The sequence below is a fragment of the Rhinolophus sinicus genome, linkage group LG01 (assembly GCF_036562045.2).
Source record: "Rhinolophus sinicus isolate RSC01 linkage group LG01, ASM3656204v1, whole genome shotgun sequence".
NCBI lineage: Eukaryota > Metazoa > Chordata > Mammalia > Chiroptera > Rhinolophidae > Rhinolophus > Rhinolophus sinicus.
In genome coordinates, this window is record NC_133751.1 from 165,134,881 (window position 1) to 165,149,082 (window position 14,202).

General features: G+C 35.9%; 1 protein-coding gene across 1 annotated transcript in view; it reads left to right on the forward strand.

The window, feature by feature from the left end:
* Positions 1–7,979: 7,979 nt before the first annotated feature.
* Positions 7,980–14,202, forward strand: part of ITPRID2 (ITPR interacting domain containing 2) — a 90,399-nt gene continuing 84,176 nt past the window's right edge. Inside the window, exon 1 of the mRNA XM_074338864.1 lies at positions 7,980–8,083. The gene's annotated coding sequence lies outside the window, so the exon portion shown is untranslated. The remainder of the gene's footprint in view (positions 8,084–14,202) is intronic.

Here is a 14,202-nt window from a genome sequence, read left to right on the forward strand (position 1 = left end):
TAATTGTCACTTTCAACAGTTAGCCTAGAAATAGCCTTAGTCAGATCGATCCGTTCACTAGATACATTTCTATTTTCTGTGGGTGATGGTTTCCCTAAGCTTTCCACCACTATATATCCAAGGTCTTCTACCCGTAACATTTCACTCACTCTCCTTCAAACCTTCACTGACAACCACTTTGAGGCTCACTTGTCCTGGTAACACTCTACTTCCAGGTAACAAAATCTGCTACTCTTGCTACACAGCAAATTCACCTAAAACCTACTGGTAAAACATAACATTCATTTCATTTTGCTTATGATTTTGTCTGACAGCAATTTGGGGAAGGGCTCAACTGAACAGATCCTACTTGGCGTCTCTCATGTAGTTATTGTCAAATGTTTTGGACAGGACTACAGTCACCTGAAGGCTGGACTAGGCTGCATGTCCAACAAAGCTAACTCTCGTGGCTGGTAGTTGATGCTAGCTATCAACTGGGAGTTCAGCTCAGCTGAGAGCATATAATGCTGGCCCCTACGTATGGTTTAGCTTTCTCACATCTTGGCAGCTTTGGTAGTTGAACTTCTTGCATGGTAACTCAGAACTCTGTATGTTAGTGTTCTCATGAACAAGGTTAAAGCTGCATCACCTTTTATGACCCGGTCTCAGAGATCGCATAGCATCCATTTGCCTGTACTCTATTAGTCAAAGCAGTTAGAAATCCACCCAGATTCAAAGTAAGAACGTATACTCACCTGTCAATGTGAGGAGTATCTAAGAAGTGTGCAGCCATTTTCTAAAACCCACCACAAGGGGCCTTGCATTATCACCAGCCCTTATGATAATGCAGACATACAGAGGGTGCTCTGTAAGTGTTTGTCAAAACAATGGCTTTTGGCAGGGAAAGGAAAGGAATTCTGGGGGGGGGTGTGTGTGTGTGTGCTAGAACTAGTTAGGCCATATAAGGTCTTTATCCCTGGGATCTTCAAGAGGAGAAGAGACGCCACTATTGGCGACTTTGGGTGATGTAAGCATTCACTTGTCTAAAAGCAAAGGGCTGACCTTTGTGTACTTCTTTCGGTTCTTTTCATTTTTTGATTATTCGAGGGCCAAGGGACATTCATACATTACCAGAGATTTTATTTATATTTTTTAATAACAGTCAGGCTCCCATACCCCAAAGCTATGTAGTGTTATGATAACCTTGTGGCACCCTCTAATAATATATGGCAAGCAAGTGATCTGGAAGGACTTGGGACGCTCTCCAAGGGCACTATTCCAGGGAGCACCTTTGGCCACACAGATATCCAGCTGAATGTCTCTCTCTGTGCCGTGTTAGTTCGGGAATAGAGTAGGGTGTTTCCACTTTCTTGTGCCACAGAACACAGATAAATCCCTCGTGTGGATGAGAAGGGCTCCAGGAATATTACATACCAAGAATAAATACCTAGACTCTGAGTTAGGATGAGTTTCCGTAAATGCACTTCTTTTACACATCACGCAAAGTTATAAACAGGACAAAAGCCTTAGAAACTTTTGTTATTGTCCCTTAGCGCCCCCTCCTAACAAGTTACCATATTTATATGTGAAAATGTCTTCTGAGAAATGTCAGGCATCTTGTTTGAATCCTCTGAAACAAAACAATTTCTGTGAAGCACGTAGAGTGATGCCAAGAAGTCCATCTGCCAGCCAGAATTTCATCCTTTAAATACCTTGTTATGGCAGCACAAAAGAACACAATGAGTTTTGTTTAGAGTGTCAGTCTTCCATCTCTGGGCTAAAAGGATTAGGCCTAAATTGCACATCGTTATATAAGACTGCATGAAAATCTTTGTTTCTTTTGTCCTTAAAAGTATTTCATGAAGTTTTATAAATAGCCAGAAATATTAATGGGACTAAAGAAACCCATTCAGAAGTTTACAAGTAGTAGATTTGCTAGGCATTCCGACTTATGTGATTATTTATTTTGCATGAACAAGTCAGGGGACTTTTCAAGTATGATCATTTGTTGGACATGGCAGGGGTTGAGGAGAAGCAATAACGTGTGATAATTAAAAGCATGGATTTTGGAGTCAGTTAGATCTGTTTTAGCCTCTCTGGTTATTAAATGTGACTAGGAAATTTACTGAATCTGTCTATAGCTCATTTTCCTCATCTGTAACATGGAGATAAAAGTATTTACCTGCTAGGGTTGCTTTAAAGGTTAAATGGGATAATATAAGTAATTTACTTACCCATGCTTGGCTCAGAGTAGTTGTACAGTTAAGTAAGATAGGAATAAGCATACAATTTTAATCGATATTGTGTGTGTGTGTGTGTGTGTGTGTGTGTGTGTGTGTGTGTAAGAGGAGGGAGTAGGGGAGAGACAGAGATTGAGGGAGAGGGAGAGAATATTTGGGGAGGGCATATAGAAAACAGTGTTGGAAATATAGTATGGATATGATGGTTATTTGTTGCTGTTAATTTATTTGATGAAAGGATTTTGAATTTTGAATATGTTGCAATGGAATAGGAATGGAATGTCAGGAAGTGTTTGGAGACTTATGTTACTTTGAAAGAGTTATTTGTCTCCTATACATAGACCAAAGCAGAAAGTCGGAAACATTTCCCACCTCCTGCTCCCCATTCTGTTCCCATTTCAATCATACTTTTGTACCCCTCTCAGCACTTGTATGCATGCACCCAATGTCAGAAGTCTGTCGAACAAAACTCAGCTGTCCATTAGGTGAAACAGTTGGAAAATCACCAGGCCATAACAATGTCACTACAAATAACAAAGGCATTTTCATGTTATGAGAAGAAAACCCAGTGTAATATACAAATAAGAGTGGATTTTCCTAAGGAACAAAGTTGGGGAAGGAGTGAAAGAAAGATTTTTGAGGTGGGCAAAGCCTTTTCTCTCTTTTTAAATGCACTAGTGAGGTCATTCCTGTTTTTAATCTTTATGTGTTAGGCCATTTGGGAGAAATGCATTCAGTAATGTAATGCAGTAATCTTGCCATTATTAATTTAAATAACAATTTCCATTGCTTCATGATTATTTCTATAATAGTTTTATTCTAAGAAATACATTGTTTAGCCGGGTATGGAAAGAAACAGGGTATTAATGGCCAATTTCTATGTTATTCACTGCTTTTCCAAAAAAATAGATTTTTTGATTACCTTAACACAAGTCTGTTTGAAAGGAATTCTAGCACCCTTCAAATAACCTTTCCAAATATTACTTATGAATCTACGTACCTCAATAAAATGTTTCCTGTTGTTCATTTCCCTAAGGCTAAAGTGGCAGAATTATTAGCTTTTGGTAGGGTTAAACAATAACTACCTATGCTAACCTTTGTGAAAGAATGGAAAACAAATACACCTTGAAGTGTTGTAACAGTTGAAAAGATTCCCATACGTCAGTTCTTTCTTATTTTTGTTTTTCCTAGAAGAGCACAGAGAAATTAAAAACAAATCTTTTAAATAAACTTTTTCTCTACTTCTAGTGCTGAATAAAGTCCTTCCTGTCTCTAAATGTTAACAATGTCATACTTCCTAATGGGGACCCTTTCTAATCCTGTGTTGTAGTAGTTACATGTGCCCAGTAAAATCCTAGATGAGTGGATATTTATCAGTAAACGAAACAGATAAAAATCCCTGCCATCATGGAGTTTACAGTCAGTGGGGGGAGACAGAAAATGAACAATATTTATAAATACAGAATGTGGCAATAAACGATAAGAAGAAAATTAAGTCAGGAAGGGAATCGGGCGTGTCAGTGGGGTTGGATAGGGGTAGGGATAGTAGTTTCAGATAGACCACTCTATCTGAAGGGCTCTTGAACAGATGACATTTAAGGAAAGATGTGAAGGAACTAGAGGAGAATGCCATGTTTTAAGGAACAGCTAGCAGGCCAAGTGGAGTCAGATAGGGGAGAGTAGTGAGAAATGAGAGGCAAGAGGGGCCAGTCTGGTGGTCTATGCTAAGAACTTTGGCTTTTATGCTATTACATTAAATGGCATTACACATACAAAATGAGAAGTCATTACAGGTCTGTCTACATCTTCTATCTGCCTCTCAAGATTCATTCTTCACTGTTATCCATCCTGTTCTCTGGCCTGAGGAAGTTGAGTTATATCTTCCTGTTTTTCCTCATGACCAATCATGTTTCTTCCTTTTAGCTATCTTCCTTCTCTTTCAATTATCCAAGTCTCCCCTCTGTCGGACAAACAGAGACCCAGCTACCTGTGTTTCTCTGGATCAGTAGCTCTCAACAGTGGACCTACACCCACCAGAGTCAGTTCCAGGAACCCACTAAAATGCAAATTTCTTGGCTTCACTCAAGACATTCAGTCAGTATCTCTGGGATTGGGGTCCAAGAATTTGCATGTTTAACAAGTTTCCTAGGTCAGTTTTTTTCTTACAGTGAAGCTTGAAAATTAGCTTCCTCGGTTACAGAAAAGCACCCTGCTGATGGACATCCAAGCAGTTTCTTATGATCAATTTTTTTCTTCACTGCAAAAATGAGAACTCAGAAATATTTGGTTTGGCTCTATTACATTTTGACTGAATGTAATCTGCTACACTTTATTTATATTTTAATTCAATACTTATAAAACATTTTATTTTGTAAAATATTTCATCATTAAATACAAGGGGTGCCAAAAAACAAAACAAAACATATACACATTTTAAGAGATGTTATTTATGCTCAAGCAGTAGTTCACCATAATCAGAAGTGTCTCGACACTGATGGTAACCACTTTGAGCATCTCCTGTAATTGCAGAAGACAAAATGTGACTTTTATTTATCTTTTGTTATCGGTATATATTATTACAATTTTAATACAGTTTTCCTTTCTTAAAATGTGTATACATTTTTTGGCACCCTCTGTATGTCCATAAGAATCACTTTGCACAATCCTCATCAACTTGTATCTCATGAGACCTGATGTTTTGTTTCCAAATTTACAAACTGTGGAAGGATTATCTATGAACTTCCATATATTTTTGTATAACAGCACTAATTTTATTTGTATTTAAATTCTAATATTTCCCCTGATTAATCATTTTTCAACATTATATTTGAATTAGAAATAAAGGTACCCAAAAGTTACTCATAAATGCCGTATATCATGCTGTTTTTGTGCAGTTCAACTTGGAAGCACTGGACTTTCTCAGAGTTATGGAAGGAAAATGACTGCGTGACATACTGTTACAGAATTTGTGATGCAGCAGTGTTTTCATATTATGCCCAATCTTCTGTGAAGAGACACTAGACTGATGTTTTCCAGAGTATTTCTGTTAAAATCTCCAGAGTCTGATATTTTTAAACAAATATTGTCTTTTCAGTTTTTCACAGATTTCATAGGCTAATTTTCCCATACCAGAATTTGTATTTCCAAGATATTGAGGCAAACAAGATGTCAGAAATAAAGAACAAAGGAGGTTCTGCCATATACTAAGAAGATAATAGTAAACATCTACCTGAGTAGCTAAAGCCCATCCCTCCAAAGAAGATTGGTTCATTTGGCACCTTTCTGCCTAAGAGAGAGTGGGCATGGTATTTTTGATTGAGGGAGCCACATAATAGATTTGGCTGAAACCGAAGATTATACCTGCCTTTTAAGTTGGAAAGGATCAGATGGAGTCTTCATGGCCCATTCTGAATGGACTGTGTTTACAATTAATATTCAAAAGCATGCATTTCCTCTCAAATATTAGGGTACACAGCCACTGGTTAAAAATACATCCAAATGGACACCAAAAGCTGAAGTAAATGGTCCATACATTTTAAGAATATGAGAAGAAAGGCTTGTGATTCTTTTAATAATCATACTGCAGGTGATAAAATGTCCCATAATAAAAGATTCTTATAGAATTTCTGCTTCTCTATGCCTTCGGTTAAATTGTTCAAGCTAATATTTAACGAGTGAATTTTTCAAAAAGATAAATAAATTTTCCTCTTTTCAAAATAATTGCATATTTTCTTTTATTACTGAAAGGACATATAAAGGTTCTAAATATTAGATGTATTAGATGGTAGATGAGGATTAATCTGTAAAAAAAGGAAGAAAAATAATTTTACGTTACATGCCTCAAGAGCCTTTGTTTACATAACTTTATATTTTTATATAAGGATTACGTAGAATTTTGGAAATCCTAACTCTGAAAACAACCCTGAAAGTTATTTAGTTCAGGAATAGTAATAATAACAACAGTAATGTTAATAATATAGCTAATCTTTGAGCACTTATCATCTGCTGGGCACTATTTTAAGAAAATTTATACATGTAATCTTAGTTAATCCTCACAACAATCCTATGATGTAAATATTATTAACTTCATTTGACAGATAAGGGAACTGAGACACAAAATGTTTAACAAATCTGCCTGAGGTCATAGAACTGGCAAGTGGAAGAGTCAGTACAGTAGTAAAGCTGCAGAAACACTTGTAAAATTATCCCAGCCAGTTCTATCCGTGGAAAGTGTACACAGCTGTGGAGAGTGTGATGCGAAGGTGCCAGAAGGTCTACCCAAATACATCACCTTCAATGATTTACAACACTGCTTCAAATTCTCACCAATAGAGAAAATGCTTTGTGTGGAGATAATGCCTCCAAAAGGCTGTGTCTTTAGAATATTACCCAAGAATTGACGAGTAATGATAGCAAGACAAGGGTGACACATTATAGGGAGATTTGGATGATAAAAGGAAAAATCACCCAAGGAGTTGTTGAAGGTAAACACCATAATACTATAGGCTCTTGGTCAGTCTTGGCAAGTGGAGGGGTGATAAAGACAAAATGCATCCCATTTGGCTTTGGCTGTATATGGAAATTATCCATCTTTTTTCAATTACAGTTGACATTGAATATTATATTAGTTTCAGGTGTACAGCATAGTGGTTAGCCATTTATATAACTTATAAAGTGATCCCCCTGCTAAGTCTAGTACCCACCTGAAACCACGCATAGTTATTATAATATCATTGACTATTCCCTATGCTGTACTGTTTTGTAACTGCCAATTTGTACTTAATCCCTTCACCTTTCTCAGCCAGCTCTCCAACCCCTCTCCCAACCATCAATTTATTCTCTGTATCTGAGTCTGTTTCTGTTTCGTTAGTTTATTTTGTTTCATCGTAAGCTGTCTTTTCATTTGGGAAATACAACCACACTAGATAGTTAAAACTTTACTATTTGCAATGGTAAACAGCAAAAATTATCTATGTATAATTTATATTTTGCTTACCACTTCCGTTTTTGAACAAATATTCTTAAATAAGAGTCCCACATATGGGACTCCAATTTGATATATGAATTTTCCAATATATATGTGTGTGAGAATTCACAGCACCCTAAGAAGATTGTTGAAAGATTTCATCATATTCTCATAAGTATATATGAACCCACAAAACAGTTAAGTTAGCACAAATTCAACCTAGCCCAGCTGCATTTCTTACACATTACCTAAAATTCGTGCCTGCTGGAGGTGGTCTTTAAAAAGCTAAGAGAAAATACAACTGCTTTGAGTTATGTATCCTAATGAGCATCCAGGGCAACATTTAAGCTGATGTTTTAGAAAGACAGATATGGTATGCGAAATGACCAAGACCAGATAACATTACATACCACAGGTTTGCTAGAATTACCTTTCACCTTTTACCGTGTTTCTGCAACAATGGGTGCAACTATTCAGGATTGGAGTTTTAAGTAAATAATATGCAACAGGAAGTGAGACAGGTAAATTGATAAAAGTTCTTGGGTTAAGCCCCTGGAATAGGTAGTCAATTAATTAAAAATGCTTTTCAGAATGAACAAACTGATCTGATTTTCTCGGTGAGCTGTTAGCAGGTTCCTTTTAGTTCTTAAAACATTTTCTTTATTCAGTGTTTAACAACAAATGTGGGCCAATTGCTGTGAGTTAATTGAAAAGGATTGTTTTCTAGTTGCCAAGAAACGGCGCTTTCTTACATTATGCAGGCCATTATGTGCACAGATCCAGCTTCCTGATTTTTCTTTGAGGGTTTAAGAATATAGGCTGCTGTGATTTAGTTGTCCCTTGAGGAGAGGAGCTCAAAGAAGACCTTCAGGGGTGTTGTTCCATTTCAATATACCAGGTAAGATTTGGATTTGAAAGTGCTACTTTCTTCCTCATGCTTAACTTTTCCTAAATCACTTAAATGCTTTTAGGTTGAGTGAATGAGTGGCTCTAAAATGATTATTTACTTGGGATAGCTTCGTGTAAAATCTTTCCAAATTGATTTTTATTTTTCCAGCTGAAGGTTCTGAGAAAAAAAAAAGAGGTAGAGATAATAATAGATGTCTGTGAAACTGGCTCTAGAGTTTGTTTCTTCTTGATTTGAGTAGTAAATACATGTAAACCAAAAAGTTGTGAATATGTTTAGGGTTGAAATATTAAAATCATTGCCATGGAAGCAATAGTCACTATTTCTATTTGGAGAAAAGATTTCAAATCTTGTTTGACTCTTTCCAATTAAGAAATGAGCTTTATATTTGTTAATTTCTTAAGGAAAAAATGTTGATTTTATGTATAACTTGATCACTTGTCTCTCTTAAAAAAATATTCTGTGTATTTCTGTTGGCTATTTTCTTCATGATTTTGTCTTAAAGATGAAGATAAAATCAGGGTCTTTGTACTCATTGTAGCTTACTAGTAGATGTCATATATACAAAACAAAAGTCACCCTTCTTCCTCAGGAAAGAAAATAGCATTTTTTGGTTTAAAGTTAGTTGCTCCCAGGCTCACCAATGCTGCACTCTCTCTGGGTAATGATGTGGGGCAAGTGCTTGAAAAGGACTTTGTGAATTGAGTTTGTTGGGTCAAATTATCCACCCACTCTAAAGTAGTTTATATTTTCATAGGCTTAGGTTGAACTCTGCAAACCCATGAATTTACACTTATAACATCACACAGTTTGCTTCCACTATCCGTTGAAAACAAGTGTTGTCAAATGTGCAGAGGAACTTACTTGGACACTGTTATTGATCCTCTCTTTCAAAGTCATACTTTACCTCCTCTCTTCCATGGCTCTGAATTTCCTAGGAATATATTTCCTTTACAGGGCAGATCATCAAAAATGGATACAAGGCAGGTCAGATATTTGTTGTTTCATTAGGTAAGTTTCCATTTGTTCAGAGTTTGAAGACACCTGAGTATAAATATGACCTGTGTAATATGAACCCTAGTTGCAGCTGGAAAGAAATCATTGTAGCATGTCTTTACCTGATAATATGATTTGGGTTTTCCACAAGTGAACCAATACTCTGGTAAGGAAACTATTGTGTGGAATAATGTTGATGAAGTGATAGTTGAATATGACTTACAATCCATCCACTTATTTTTAACTTGTCAAACTAGAGTCTCCTTTCTTGAATTCCTAAACTTTTTTTTAATTAACTAAAAGAATCACAGTATCATCAGCTATCACAATTCATTACACTGTATTTTTTATTTACATAGTAGTAAAATTGAAGCAGTCCATTTAAATAAGTGCATGGTTTGTAGTTATGTATACTTGGTGTGACTTATTACCAAGTTTGCTGGAACTGTTCATTTGTTTCCAGGTAAGATGTAATTAAACAATTCTGTTCTGATTTACATTCCTTTCTTCATGTTGTCAAAATGTATTCTTTGCCCTGAAAATATACTTTTGATATTACTGGTATGATGGTGCTCAAAATATCGGCGCTGGTAAATTTTTTGCTTGTTCATTTTTGCAATTACTGGACCAGGTTGAAGGTGAATGTATAGAATGGGTGGAGTGGGGTAAAAGTCAGACTGATATACTATCTTACAGGCTGATTTCTTCCCATATCTAGCACACTGTTTCTTTGTCAGTACAACAGAAAGATTGTGATATTAATGAACTAACTATACAAGAAATATTTAATAGTGTAGCAAAATATCTTGATTTTGAGTTTTTTTAATTAAACAAATATTAACTATTTGTTAAAATATTGATTTGCTTCTCTGTGGATTAAAAGTTTTGCAGAAAGAATGATGTCCATCTAGGGTGGGATGAAAATCAATCTATAAAATTTTTGTGCAACATTAATTAAGAGACTGAATTGCATTGGTTATAGATCACAGTGACTGAAATCCCGTGATACGATATACTTTTAGAATCTAATGTCTTTGAAACATTATTTTGAGGAGTCCTAGAGATTTCAAAAAGCATTATAACAAGGGTGAGTGCGTGAAGGTGGTGGTATAGGGGAAATAAACATTAGTATCATTCAGCCTATACTTTCTGAGTTTGTCTGCAAGAACACAGAGAGCCTAAGAGTATTTGACAAAACCCTTCGTGGAAATCAAGACACACTCTATGTATAGTAATACTCTGATCTGCAGTTCAAGAAACCCAGTCAAGTATGAGTTAATCTGACATATTTCATTTCTAGTGCACTCAAGGTTTTTGACAATTTTTCTTTTGCAGGTGCTCATCATTCTTTCATTGTTCTAGGATTATTGCAAGAATCCTTAATAAGTGGCTTATCAATTTTTTTAAAGACCACCTATTTTTTGAAAACTAGGATAATTTCTTTTATGGTACAACTCTTAAACATCATTTCAAAGGTTTCTAAAATCTTATGCCTTTGATTGCTACTTTTCCCATACTCTTTTGATACGTAATTTACCTAACTTTGGGAATTCAGAATAATATATAAAGTACTTTCTTACTGTCTTCTCACCTAAAACTGGTCTCTTTATAATATTAGAAGTTCATTTGTCTAAAGGGAGAAGATATATGCAAAATATTTTAGTAATTTTAATTGTCCTGTTGTTTATCTATACACAGCACCAAACTTTTATCTTGCTTTAATAAGCCACCACAAACACTCCTTTCTTTTGTCCTTAAAATTTTTGATAAACTGGGATTTTTAACTCCTCAACAGCAATGATAAGGAATCATTCTTATAAGTTCTTTTTTCAGTGTTCGTGTGGGAAAGGGAAATATTTTTCCTTTTCACTCTTAGTTCTTCCGGCTGGTCTAATCAAATTTACATGAGACAGATTAACAGGAGAAAATTGCCTAATTTAATTATGTATGTACACATGAGGGTTCCATAAGAATATCCACTCCCCAGGACAAACTGGGTAGTTGAGGTTTATGTGCTATCTTGAGCTAAGAAGAAAACAGAGGTGGGGAGGTGGGAGGTGTTAGTGGTTTGACACTTCAAGGGGGGGGAAGACAATTTACATGGAGATGGAAAATCAAATGTTTGGTAAACAAATGTTTGCTGGGCTTTCTTTAAGGATTTCACACAGAGAGGACTTGGATCAATGTCCTTGCTAGGTTCCTCCCTGTCTATTACATACTATTATGATTCATATTAAATTATAGTTATCTATAATGATAGCTCCCTTCCTGGAGCAGGCCCTCTATCTAAACTACTTTAGGCAGTTAGGGGGAAGTTCAAAGGTTCTTCCTGAGTCTTTCCTTTCTTAAAAATAAGCAGTTTAAAATAATCAATATCTCCCAAAAAAGCATATTTTGAGGTGGTAAACGCTGTTACCCTTCATTTGCTTTTAAGTATTTCTAAAATCTGAGATTGCAGTCTCTCCTCTCTTCCTTCCTTTTGAGCAGTTATTCTCAATTTGGCAATATCTGAAGGTATTTTTTGATTGCTACAACAGAGGGTGTGGGATGCTCCTGGCATCTAATGGGTAGAGGACAGAGATGCTGCTAAACATTCTCCGATACACAGGACACTTCCCACAACAAAGAAGTATCCGATTCCAAGTGTCAATAATGCTGAGATTAAGAAACCCTGCTTTACAGGTCTCACATACCTTATCATGACTAAATACATAATTATGGGTTAGAATTTTTGTTTTCAGAATATCCTGAAATCTCATGTGTCTTCATTCCTTTTATTTATAATATTGGCCCATAGGATGGTACCTACTTTTTAATGACCTTTCTGGAATCTGCCTATATAAAGTCTAGGAATCATGATCTGACTGGATTGTCCAGTTTTCCCTTCCTTGATTGTTACTAGTACAAAATGACAATGGTCACATTATCTTTAAGCTCATGTCATGTCCATGTTACTAAATAGTGCTTTGTCAGAATGACTTGTAGACTATTTCCCTCGTTATTTTTACTTGTGACTAAAGAAGGATTCATTAATGCAAGACAATAATATCATCTGTGTAATTGCTGTGCTCCTCATTTCATGTCCAAAGTCATTCTTCAATAATCATTCATCCATTCTACAAAGATTCATTGAGCACCTATTGTGATCCAGAAACTGTTTTATGTTGGAAATTTAGCAGTGAATAAGACAAAAATCCTACTTTCATAGTGATTACATTCTAGTGGAAATCAGTAGATCCAAAATCCCCTTTTCCTTCAACCATTTTTCATCCTCATCTATTATATGCTCAAAACAACAACAGAATCTGGTGCATTATAAATAGTTGCAAAAGTTTGTTCATACTTTTTTTTTTTCTTTGTTGAAGTCTAGGCTTTTTCATCTGTTAGTGCTCTGAATGTGAGCAAGTTATACTTAGTCTCCAAGAACCTAGATTTGCTCAAACTGGGTGAAAATACTTATCTCACAGTGTCATTGTGTTGCAGGAAAAGAGGATTCTTGGCTTCACGTAGGAAAGAAGTCAAAGGTGAGCAGATATAGACTTTAAAGTAAAAGTAAGTTTATTTAGCAGAGAGTAAGTAAGAAAGCAAAGGCCACCCCATAAACAGTGGCGGTCTCTAATCCTAATTGCTAGGGGAAGAGACCCCTCCACACCCTGGGCTAGGGTTTATATGTGTTTTCTGCTTCCATGGAAAATTCACTGGTACAGGGGGAGGAAGGAGGGTAGAAGAACAATGGTAAGTTTATCTTTAACTTCAGTGAGATGCAAGAATAAGTTGGTTTGTAACTCTTGTAAGGTACAACCTGTGTTTAATTTGCCGTGGGCTTAAGGACAGGAATGGTCCTAATGGAATCTCAGGTCTTCCGGAGAGTTTGCTCTGTGTGATTGATTAACGTCAGCCTGAATTCTGTGTCTTGGGGCACATAGGCAGCAGGCTTGGAATCCAACCTCTTAGTTCCTTCTGTAAAAATAGTCCTCATGCCCCCTCCCTATATTAATTGTGGAAACTAAATGAGATAACACAGTGGAGTATTTGTCACAGAAATTAGGCAATAATACTATGTTCCCCTTTCTTTATAACTTCAGTCCTAGACTCTCATAATTCATTTACTAGAAAAGATTCTAATGAAACCTTAGAAATCATCTAGTGTGTTACACTTCGGATGCTTGAAGTATTTACATAATGTTCCCCTTGTCACTAGCCTATGTTTTAATAGCGCTAATAAACTGTTACCTCCTAAGGAAACAGGCATTTATAAATGCTCTGTTGAAACACATGAAATTGCTACTTTAGTAGGTCAAACAGTTCAATATTGGCAAATTTCATATGATTCAACCAAATATACTGGGGGTGCCAAAAACATGTATACAAGTGGACACTTTGGTCAACGTTGCTCAAGCAGTAGTTCGCCTGAGTAATCAGAAGTGTCTGGAAGCTGATGGTAACCACTTTGAGCACCTCTTGTAATTGCAGCAGTCAAACGTGACTTGTATTCATCTTTTGTTATCAGTGTATATTGAGTATTACAATTTTAATACGTTTTCTCGTCTTAAAATGTGCATATATGTATTTTGGCACCCTCTGTATATAATATAAAAACAAAATCTCATTTCCCAAAACATAATTTTACATGATAAAAGTGACATAACTTGATAATGCTAGAATGTAAATGTAGTTATTTTAGCTGTTTAAAAAATTATAAAAAGACACTACTAGAAAAATAATACAATCACTAAGAGCCTTGAGCAGAGGTCAACAAACTATTCAGTGGGCCAAATCTAGCCTGCCACATCGTTTTGTCCAGCCCATAGGGTAAGCATTGTTTTTACATTTCTAAACTATTGGCAAAAAAAAATCAAAAGAATACTTTGTGACATGAAAAATATAAGAAATTCCAATTTCATTGTCCATAGATGAAGATTTTGTTTATTTGCTTTTTAACAAACCATGCTTGCTCTTTTCCATATTGTCTTAGGCTGCTTTTGTTCTGCAAACACAGAGTTGAGTAGTTGAAAACAGACTTTGTGATTTGTAAAGACTAAAATATTTATTCCCTGGCCCTTTACAAAAAGGGTTTGACCACCCCTGTCCTAGAGTCAAACCCTTTCCATGTG